Source organism: Canis lupus, chromosome 2 (genome assembly GCF_011100685.1).
Source record: "Canis lupus familiaris isolate Mischka breed German Shepherd chromosome 2, alternate assembly UU_Cfam_GSD_1.0, whole genome shotgun sequence".
NCBI classification, from domain to species: domain Eukaryota; kingdom Metazoa; phylum Chordata; class Mammalia; order Carnivora; family Canidae; genus Canis; species Canis lupus.
In genome coordinates this window covers 83,784,480-83,796,047 of record NC_049223.1, presented here as the reverse complement: position 1 = coordinate 83,796,047, position 11,568 = coordinate 83,784,480, and positions in this window count along the sequence as shown.

Genomic DNA, 11,568 nt, shown 5'->3' with positions numbered 1-11,568 from the left:
AGAGTTGGGAGATCCTGGGGGGGGGGGACGGGGGCGGCGAGTGTGCACGTGTCAGGGCGAGTATGTCCACGGGGAGGTGTTTAAGGGCTGGTGACTGGCAAGGAAGGCTGTGTCAGCAGTCTTGGTGACTTGTGTTTCCCAAACGCAGTCGTGTGTGTCCCCGTGTCATTCACGTATTCCGCAAAGCCTTACACGTGAGCGCGGTGCTGGCCGCTTGGGGTGCGATCGGCGCCAAGTGCCCCCTCCTCCCCGGAGCCTCTGCTGACCACCCTCCCCGCAAACAGGCCGGAGAGCAGAGCACTCCTGGTGGCCCGCGCCGCGCCCTGGACAGACTCCCCGGGCACTGATGACGCCTCGGGCGCTTACTAACGGGGCGTCTGTCGGTCGCGCTGCGGGCTGGGCGTTGCCCGGTTCAGGCACCCAGCGCTGCGGACCGGGCGGCTGCCGCGGCTTTCGTAGGCGAGGCCTGGGGGCTCGGGGAAGCCGAAGAAGCTCTCAGAAGCCCGTGGTGAGGGGCAGCGGTTTGAATATGATTTTGCTAGACGTCTGGTCCCTCCACACACACACACACCCCGGCCCTGCAGTCGGCAGTGGGGACGAATCTCAACTGCAGCTCGGTTCACAGTGACTCAGTGTGATAAGTGCCCGGTGGCTGGAAAACCTGCGTGTAGCGGGAAGCACCAGTGTTTTGTGCGATGCTGCGCCTCTTCGCTGAGGTGATTTCTTTCCCCAGGGGATATTTGGCAACATCTGAAGTCATTTTTGGTTGTGACATCCAGGAAAGGGGGGACAAGTACTACTGGCACCCAGAGGCAGAGGCCGGGCTGCTCTTAAACACCCTACAGTGCACGGGACGGCCCCTCGCCCAAGGAATTAACCTGCCCCAGATGCCAGCAGCGCCGAGGAGAAGTGCTGGTAGCAGATGCCAGCTAAGCAGGGCCTGGGACCTGGGACGTGGGACGGGGAGGAGCTTCCCAGGAGCTGAGACTCCAGGCCAGGTGGCTGGAGCCAGCAAGCACAGATGGGATCAGAGAATGCAGGTTGGCTGGGCGTGGGCAGTGGCCAGGCTGTAAAAGCCCATTTTCCCAGGCTAAGGAGGGCTGGAGGTCGTCGCTTCCAAGACATTCAGGGGAAAAAAAAAAAGACATTCAGGGGGTTTTGTGTATGCATCCTAAAGATAATTTTAAATAATCTTTTCTTTTCTTTTCTTTTCTTTTTTTTTTTTTTAGTGATCCAGGGTGAATTCGTGTAGTGTGAATTTTTTTTGTTTGTTTGTTTTTTGTTTATTTATCCCTGAGAGACAGAGAGAGGCGGAGACACAGGCAGAGGGAGAAGTAGGCTCCCTGCGGGGAGCCTGAGTGGGACTGATCCCAGGACCCCGAGGTCACACCCTGGGCCAGAGGCAGACGCTCAACTGCTGAGCCACCCAGGGACCCTGTATGTAGTGCAAATCTTAATCCTTTTCCCATCTCAGCCCTGGCTAGAGGTCTCCCTAGAAGCGAGCATGCCTAATCTGTCTCTCGGGCAACCTTTTTGAGCGGATTTGTGCATACACCAGTGTGCATCTCAGTGCTGTTTTTAACTTTTTTTTTGTTTTTTTAAGATTTTATTTATTTACTCATGAGAGACACAGAGAGGCAGAGACACAGGCAGAGGGAGAAGACGGCTCCCTGCGGGGAACCCGATGTGGGACTCAATCCTGGGACCCCGGGGTCACGCCCTGGGCCACAGCCGGATGCTCAACTGCTGAGCCACCCAGGAGTCCTGAGTGCTACCTTTTTCTGATTACAAATCAATTCTTGTCCAAGAAAAAGTCACTGGGAACAGAAGTAGGTGACACAGGAAAGTCTTGTGCAATTGCACACCAGCCGTGCCCTGTGCCCCTCCCCAGTAGCACTATGGGCCAGTTCAAGCCAGGCTTGCCAGGGAGGGCCTCAGGGCGTGGGACGGTTTCAGAGGGAAAGCGTGAGTGCAGGCCGTGCGGACCAGAGGCCACAGCAGGTGACCAGGCCCCAGGCTGGAGCTCGCAGGAGGGAGCCAACCGGAAATGGACAAGACAGATGTTAAGGGCGGAGAGCCTCCAGGCCTCCACCTGACTTGGGCAAGATTCTGCCAAATAAGAGAAAGGAAATGGAATTCATTTCCTGTGCTCTGAGAATGGACAGTCCCCTCGGGGGCCAGGGTGCGGGACGGGAGGGCGGCGGGCCACAGGGTGCACCCCGTCTCACAGTCCGCCCCTGGGGAGTGAGTCTCGGGACACAGGCTGCTGCTTCACCTGGGGCCGCACGGTCCCCTCGACCCGTTTGGCTGGGAGCCAGTGAGCCGGTCAGCCCACGCACCGACCCCGCTGGGGACTGGGGGCAAGATTCCGCCCCGGAGATAGGAGATAGGGCCGCGTGGCCTGTCTGGTAGAAACAATGTGAGCACGAATCCCCCCCACAGAAGACCTCGTTGTTTACCTTGCACACGTGCTGCCCTTGGCCCGACGCGGGGGCAGGGGCCCTTCCCACCAAGCAAGCTCGAGGCCCAGCGGGCCCCAGAAGGATCTCCGACAGCCCTCAGTTCCACACCATCGCCTGGAGAGCGCATGGGCTCCCACAGCTCAGGGGCGCTGCGTTAGGGGTCCCCCGCTGCCACCCCCACCTACACCACCGCTGCGGTCGTCCCCTAAGCGGCTGATGATGAGTTACAGGTTAGAAGTTCCCACAACTCTTCCGAGTGTTCAGTTAGGGCAAGGTATGTGGGAGGGGCAAGGAGCTTGTCCCCTCCCTCGCCCCCCCCCCCCCCCCCCCCCCGCCCATCTCCACATGTTCACCAAGCCAGCGGCTCTGCTACCCTCCTGGTTCAGGGGCTCTTGCGGCCTCATTACAGAGGTGTGGTGGGTTAAACCCTTAGCCATTGAAAACCAGGTCAACCTGCAGCCCCCTCCCCTCCCAGGAGGTTGAGGGAGTGTGTTCCCCAAAACTGGCTTGGTCTCCTTGTGGGTGTCACTAAAAGACAGAACCAAGCCAAAGAACAGGAAGAGGAAGCGGTTTCTGTGCAACAAGTAAGGGGAACACGGGATATTTCCCAAGCAGCGTCTCCCCGACAACAGAACTAGGGAAGTTTCAAGGTAAGAGCGCATACCCACTCATGAAGGGCTGGTGCAATGCGCAATGGTGCATGGGACTGGGCAGGCTAGGGTCCGCATTTTCAGTTCTCTGGTCTGGTGTCTGAGTGCTCAAAGGGGCTTGGGTCCCGCAGAGATACCTCAAGAATGTGCACCAGCTCGCTCCTTGGAATCAACACTGGGAGTTTTGCCACTATTTATCGTCCCTGAAAGGATTAGGCTGGCTCCTGGCCTGCTTCTACGGTGCCCCCCCCCAACACACACCTTGAGCTGTTGCATTCCTCGTGCTTGAGGGGTCTTGGGCAGAAGTCAGTCTTCCTTAACTGCTTCCTGCTGAGAACGAGCAAGAAGTTGTGGTCTCCCTAGTTAGAGGAGTGAAACTCTCTCTTTTTTAAAGATTTATTTATTTATTAGGGGGGAGGCAGAGGAGAGAAGATCTTTTTTTTTTTAAGATTTATTTATTTATTTATGATAGACACAGAGAGAGAGGGAGAGGGAGAGAGAGAGAGAGAGAGGCAGAGACATAGAGGGAGAAGCAGGCTCCATGCACTGGGAGCCCAACGTGGGACTCAATCCCGGGTCTCCAGGATCACACCCTGGGCCAAAGGCAGATGCCAAACTGCTGAGCCACCCAGGGATTCCCCAGAGGAGAGAAGATCTTAAGCAGACTCTGCTCTGAGCACAGATCCTGATACAGGACTCGATTTCAAGACCTTGAGATCATGACCTGAGCAGAAACCAAGAGTCGATGCTGAGCCAAGTGAGCCACCCAGGTACCCCGAGGAGCGAAACTCTCTTGGTGCTGCATTTAGATAAGTCTGGGGAGCAGAGGGCTTGGGCTGTAACTTTTCATATCCTCAGTGGAGCACGGGACTTAAGTGGACTGTTGCAACCTAGCAGAGACACGTTTCTACCGGCAAGTTACAGGTGCATGGACCAAATACCTTGGCCCCTGGGATTGTAGCTGTTAGCGAGGGATCCCGGGAGCTGCATCTTGTAGCTTCCTAGAAGAGTGAGTGGCTAATAGCCCCACGTCGGGTCCTGTCCTGCTAGGGCTGAACTGATCCTGAGCTGACCCTGACAGCCCAGGTCATCCAACAAACCCAGTCACTTGATTCACAGGACTTGAATTTATTCCATTTGCTAAAGGGAGGCTTATATTTGCATATTTGTTGAGGGCAAACGCAACAGTCCCTAGGTGAATTATGTGATTAATTGCTTATTCAGTTTTCAGCATCAGGGAGAGTTAAACCTTTCCTGCCTGGGAAAGGTTTCTGGGAATCCTGTGAGCAGGATCCAAAATCAGGCTGATTTTCCCGAGTGGTTTCATTGGTTCCATAAAGTCAACCTTAGTTCTTAAAGCTGTCTGGTTAAGGGTGCCTGGTTGGCTCAGTCAGTACAGTGTGTGACTCTTGATCTCAGGGTTGTGAGTTCGAGCCCCATGTTGGCTATAGAGATTACTTAAAAAAAAAAAAAAATTCAGGACACCCGGGTGGCTCAGCCATTATGCATCTGCCTTTGGCTCAGGGCGTGATCCCGGAGTCCTGGGATCCAGTCCTTCATTGGGCTCCCCACAGGGAGCTTGGTTCTCCCTCTGCTTGTGTCTCTGCCTCTCTCTCTGTGTGTCTCATGAATAAATAAATAAAATCTTTAAAAAATAAAATAAATTCTTGAGGCTCTTGGTTGGCTCAGTTGGCTAAGTGTCTGCCTTCAGCTTAGGTCATGATCCCATGATCAAGCCCCTCAATGGGCTCTCTGCTCAGCAAGGAGTCTGCTTCTCCTTCTCTCCCCGCCCATCCCCCTGCTTCTCCTTGGCTCATGTTCTCTCTCTCTCAAATAAATAAAATCTTTGAGAAGAATTAAAATCTTAAAAAAAAAAAAAAGCTGTCTGGTCACATCAGAGTCTGTGCACGTCTCTCTCAAATATGATCTTCCAATCAAAGCCTTAGATAGTAAACCAATGTTTCCAATGGTGTCCTTTTACAAGGAGAACAGATTTTTACCGAATTTATGCAAATAACTATAATTGTCCTCAGGGGAAGAATACTTGCTGAGAGTTTCCAAATTCTAGAGGGGATCACGTAGGGAGAAAACGATAAATGTTTCCATTTGTTCGCCAAGGAGTATTTTACCAAACTTCTATAAGTCTTAAGTATGTTAAGAGAAAAACGTATCGTTCAATCTGGAAGAGCAAACATAAGAGAACCAGCAATGTTTCAAATAAGAGTCATAAAAACTATCATCATTGTCCTCAGTTCATTTAGTCCCACAGTATTCTTGTCTGAATGCAGTTTTTCTATTAGTTCCGAAAATTCTTACTCCAGTGTAGTTTTATGATCTGAAGTGTATCAGAAACCTGTATTAATGAAAAGTCTCTTCCAGGAATCTCCTTGAAGATTAAAAATGTTTATAAGAGCATCAGAACCATACTTATAAATGACAGAAGACTCAAAAGTGGCCATGGGGGGCACCTGGCTCAGTCAGTTAAGAGTCTGCCTTTTGGCTCAGGTCATGATCCCAGGGTCCTGTGATCGAGTCAGGCTCTCTGCTCAGCTGGGAATCTGCTTCTCCCTCTCCCTCTGCTCCCCCACTGCTTGTGCTCTCTCTGTCTCACTTCCTCTCTCTAAAATAAATGAATAAATAATCTTTAAAAAATAAACAAAAACTAAAATTGACAAAAATGCAATGGGTAATGGTGCCTGGTTGGCTTAGGCAGTGGACCTTGTGACTCTCCACCTCAGGGTTGTAGGTTTGAGTTCTACACTGGGTATAAAGATTGCTTGGCGCCTCTTGATTTACTCTTGATTAGAAATTGTAAACAAAGGTTTATTTATTTATTTATTTAATTTATTTTTTTTTTAGGGACTCTTGGTTTCGGCTCAGGCCATGATCTTGGGGTCCTGAGATCAAGTTCCACACAAGGCTCCACACAGAGCATGGTGTGTGCTTGGGACTCTCTCTCCCTCTCCCCCTCCCCCTGTTTGTGCTCTGCCTCAAAAAAAAAAAAAAAAAAAAGAGTAAACCAAGGGAGTGCCTGGCTGTCTGAATATGTGACTCTTGATCTCAAGGTCATGGATATTGAGCCCTATGTTGGGGGTAGAGACTATTTAATAAATAGAAGTTTTGTTTTTTGGGATCCCTGGGTGGTGCAGAGGTTTAGCGCCTGCCTTTGGGCCAGGGCGCGATCCTGGAGACCCGGGATTGAGTCCCGCGTCGGGCTCCCGGTGCATGGAGCCTGCTTCTCCCTCTGCCTGTGTCTCTGCCTCTCTTTCTCTCTCTGTGTGACTATCATAAATAAAAAATTTAAAAAAAAGAACTTTTTTTTTTGTTTTTTTTTTTTTTAAGTGTTGAAAAAGAAGAATAAACAACCAGTCTCATTTTAGGACAAAATTTTTTTTAATTTTTATTTATTTATTTATGATAGTCTCACAGAGAGAGGGAGAGAGGCAGGCTCCATGCACCGGGAGCCCGATGTGGGATTCGATTCCGGGTCTCCAGGATCGAGCCCTGGCCCAAAGGCAGGCGCCAAACCGCTGCGCCACCCAGGGATCCCATAGGACAAAATTACTTTCTTTTTCCTTAAAAAGAATGTATTCCCATTCCTCATTCCTTTCTCACCAGAAACATGTATCTTTCCTTGCATAGAGTTGTTTCCCTTACTATTTTCAGTAGTCTTAATTATATCCCTAACCCTTAGAAACCTTAATTTCTAGTGGAAACTAAGTAGTAAGCAATTGTGAGCTGTTACACCAGAATCTTACTTGGAAAAGACTTAGCCAATGACTTGAACTTGATTTCTTCTTTAAGCTAGCAAAACTTCACAGTTTTAAATTACCAAAGATTTTGGAAACTCTTTAAAAGTTTACTTACAGGGGCACCTGACTGGCTCAGTCAGTGTTCAACTCAGTCTCGGGATTGTGAGTTCAAGCCCTGCATTGGGTGTGGAGATTACTTAAAAATAAAATCTTAAAAAAAAAAAAAAAAGTTTATCTACAAACCTTTTTATCTATTCAACCTTCTTCTTCCCAACAATTACCTACAGAAACTTCATGAGACAGACAAAATCAACTATCATTTTAGGTCATTTTTGCTGACAAATTGCAACAGGTGCATGAATTTAATAAACTCAGGTAGAATAAAAGCTGATCACCGGTATTATATTTGATGTTGATAACTCAGAAAGACATTTTTATTTATCGGAGTTTTTTATTTTTTAATTTACTTTTAAAGACATTTTTGAACTAATCTCTACACCCAACGTGGGGCTTGAACTTACAGCCCAGAGATCAAGAGTCACATGTTCTACTGACTGAGCCAGCCAGCCGGGTGCCCCTAAAGTGACTTTTCTTTTATTTTTTTTTTAATATTTTATTTATCTATCTATTCATGAGAGAGAGAGAGAGAGAGAGAGAGAGAGGCAGAGACACAGGCAGAGGGAGAAGCAGGCTCCACGCAGGGAACCCGACCTGGGACTCAATCCCAGAATCACGGGATCACGGGATCAAGCCCCGGGCTGAAGGTGGTGCTAAACCTCGGAGCCACCCAGGGATCCCCTAAAGTGATTTTTCTTATGTCAAGACTGCTTACAGGTAATGAGGCTGAAAGTTCCAACTCTCTAGTCACTTTGTTGGTTCCCCTGGCAACACCCCTCCCAAATTTACCAGGTTTCCAAAAGTTACCCCATTTACATAAATTCAGGTGTGGTTGAAAGGGGCTCCTTATGAATAACAAGAGACACTCAAGTCACAGGAACAGTGGATGAAGACCAAATACATATTTATTACAAACCACAATATCACAGCGAGCCAGTTTTACGCCATTTTAGATGTTTTAGTAGCCACATTTTAAACAGTAAAAAGAAATAGATGAGCTTAATTTTAGTAATAGATTTTCTTTAACTCGGTTTATCCAAATATTTTCACCTTAACATAAAATCGATATAAAAATATTAACGAAATAGTTTACTTTTTAAAAATTTATTTATTTATTTATTTATTTATTTATTTATTTATTTTTATGATAGAGAGAGAGGCAGAGACACAGGAGGAGGGAGAAGCAGGCTCCATGCTGGGAGCCCGACATGGGACTCGATCCTGGGGCTCCAGGATCCCGCCCTGGGCCAAAGGCAGGCACCGCTGAGCCACCCAGGGATCCCCTAGTTTACCTTTAAAAAAAAAAAGATTTTGTTTATTTATTCAGGAGAGACACACAGAGAGAGGCAGAGACTCCGGCAGAGGGAGACACAGGTGCCCTGCGGGGAGCATGCTGCGTGATTCGATCCCAGGACCTCAGGATCACACCCTGAGCCCAAAGGCAGACAGATGCTCAACCACTGAGCCACCCAGGTGTCCCCATGTTCACATTTTTTAAGCTTACTGATTTTTTTTTTTTAAGTTTTTAGTAATCTCTGCATCCAATGTGGGGCTCAAACTCATGACTAGCAATCAAGGGTAGTCAAATGCTCTTCCAACAGAGCCAGCCAGGTGCCCACTTTTTTTTTTTTGGTGCTAAGTCTGCAGCACGTCCCAATGGGCACTGGTCACCTCTCAGGGGCCCCATAGCCACATGTGACTGGTAGGGGCCTTCCCTGCAGTGGCTGAGGCCACCAGGCCACCTGTTTACTGCTGTGTCCTAGTGCCTGGCAGATGATGAGGCCCATGATCTGCCATATGTGATCCGGGGTGATCTCTCCTCTGAGCCTCCAGGCGATGCATGTTAGGTACCCTGCCTGTTCAGTGCCTGTTGCTGTCCTTGCTTCCTCAAAGTCACCTGAAGGGCAGGAGCTCCAACTTTGCTTCCTGCCCTCCTCTTTTTTTTTTTTTCCTTCCCTCCTCTTAAGAGCGCTTCTCTAAAATTAGAAAACGCAGGCTGGGATTACAGAGGTGGCACAGGCCTCGGGGTCAGGCTCTGGGGCAATCCATGAGAAAGCAGGAATCTCTAATCCACGCCCTTGTTTTCTCGGTCCCCTCGACAGCTCGAGGCCACGCCCACCCCGCCCTGACAGGCGTCGGGCGGAACTACAGCCCCCATGATGCAGCGGGAGTCCCGGGGCTTACGTCATGCGCCTGGGACGCTCCGGCGGTGAGCCCACCGGCTGCAGGCGCCCCTCCCGGCGCGGGAGCTGCAGACCCCCTGACCCGCGAGGCGTGGCGAGGTCCGGCGGGCTGAGCTCGGAGCCCGCCCCGCTCCCGCTCCCGCTCCCGCCCCCGCCCCCGCGCACGACTGACCGGGGGCAGCGCGGCGAGGCTGCGGCGCTGGTGACGCGCGCGTCCTCCCTCCTCCGCCTCCCCCCGCCTCTCTCCGGGCGGCGCCGTCTGATGACGTCGGGGGCATGATGGCCGCCGCGAGGCCGGGAAGGTGAAGGTGAGAGGGCGAGCGCGCCGCGCGGGTGGGGACGCGCCAGGCCCGGCCCGGCGAGTCGTGAGCGGCGCGGCGGGGACGCTGGAAGGCCGGGGGGTCGGGAGCCGGGCAGGCGGGCGGCCTCGCCGCGGGGGGGGGTCCCCGGAGGGTCCTGGGCGCCCCGCCCTCGCATCCTTGGCCGCGTCGCCGTCTCGCCTCCAGCCTCCTGAGCGGCGTTCGCCAGCGTCGTTCCCTCAGCTCGCGGGGCCCGCGCTCGCCCCGGGCGGGGGCGGCCTCGCCTCACGCCTCCGCTGAAGGTAAAGCCCCTGCAGGGCAGGTGCCGTGGGCGCGTCCCTAACCGGGCTCCGGGGCGACCTCGGACCGACCCTGTGTCGCCCTCCGCCTGCCACTTCTCTCGCCTCCTCCCCGAAGAGCCTCCGCTGATCGCCCTCCCGACCTGCGAGGGCGGAGGGGGGCGGCTCCACCGAGTCCGAAACCTGCTTTGCAAAGGGAGGCTGGTCTCGGTTCCGCGCTCGGCCGCCGAATTAGCGGGCTCTTGCGTTTCTTTCTTTCTTTTTTTTTTTTTTAAGGGTTCTAAGCTTCTGTTTGCCCCAAGGAATTGAAAATTAAGGAATTTAAAATGAAGTGCTATTTCGTAGCCTCTAGCACACATAGTCTTTGATATGTATTTTTTTTAATTTAAAGATTTTATTGTTTTTATTTATTTATATTTACTTATTCATCTAGATTTTATTTAGATTTTTATTTATTTTATTCATTTTTATTTATATTTATTTTATTTTTATTTATTTATATTTTATTTATTTATATTTTATTTATTTATGTTTTATTTATTTATGTTTTATTTATTTATATTTTATTTATATTTTATTTATTTATATTTTATTTATTTATATTTTATTTATTTATATTTTATTTATTCATATTTTATTCACATTTATTTTATTTATTATTTTTATTTGTTTTATTTATTCATTATTTTTATTTATTTATATTCGTTTTATTATTTTTATTTATTTTTATATATTTAGATTTTTATTTTATCTCTATTTTTTCATTTTTATTTATATTTTATTTATTTTTACTTATTTAGATTTTTGTTTTATTTGTATTTATTTTATTTAGATTTTTATTTGTTTTATTTGTATTTATTTTATTTATGTTTATTATTTATTATTTATATTTATTTATATTTTATTTATTTATTTATTTTTTTATTTATTTATGATAGAGAGAGAGAGAGGCAGAGACATAGGCAGAGGGAGAAGCAGGCTCCATGCACCAGGAGCCCGACGTGGGATTCAATCCAGGGTCTCCAGGATCGCGCCCTGGGCCAAAGGCAGGTGCTAAACTGCTGCGCCACCCAGGGAATCATTATTTTATTTATTTATATTTTTATTTATTTATTTTACTTATATTTATTTTATTTATTCATTTTTATTTGTTTATATTTATTTTGTTATTTATATTTATTTCTTTAGATTTTTGTTTATATTTATTTTATATTTTTATTCATTATTTTTATTTATTTATATTTTATTTTTTATTTAGTTATTTATATCTTATTTTATTTTTTTATTTTTTTTTATTTTTTATTTTTTTAAAGAATATTTATTTATTCATAGAGACACAGAGAGAGAGAGAGGCAGAGACACAGGCAGAGGGAGAAGCAGGCTCCATGCAGAGAGCCTGACGTGGGACTCGATCCAGGGTCTCCAGGATCACGCCCTAGGCTGTAGGCGGCGCTAAACCGCTGCGCCACCAGGGCTGCCCTATATCTTATTTTATATGTGTCTATCTCTCTATTTATTTACTTAAAACACAGAGAGGCAGAGACACAGGCAGAGGGAGAAGCAGGCTCCATGCAGGGAGCCCGACATGGGACTGGATCCCAGGACCCCAGGGTCATGACTTGAGCCAAAGGCGGGGCTAAACCGCTGAGCCACCTGGGCTGCCCCACACATAGTCTTTCAATAAGTTCTACTTTTCTTCCTCCCCACCCCCCGCCCCCACGGCCTCAGTTTCACAATCCTTAAGCCCAGTCTTTGTCCCCCTGCACTACCTCCTCCTCTCCTCTCCTCTCCTCTCTCGACCTGCCT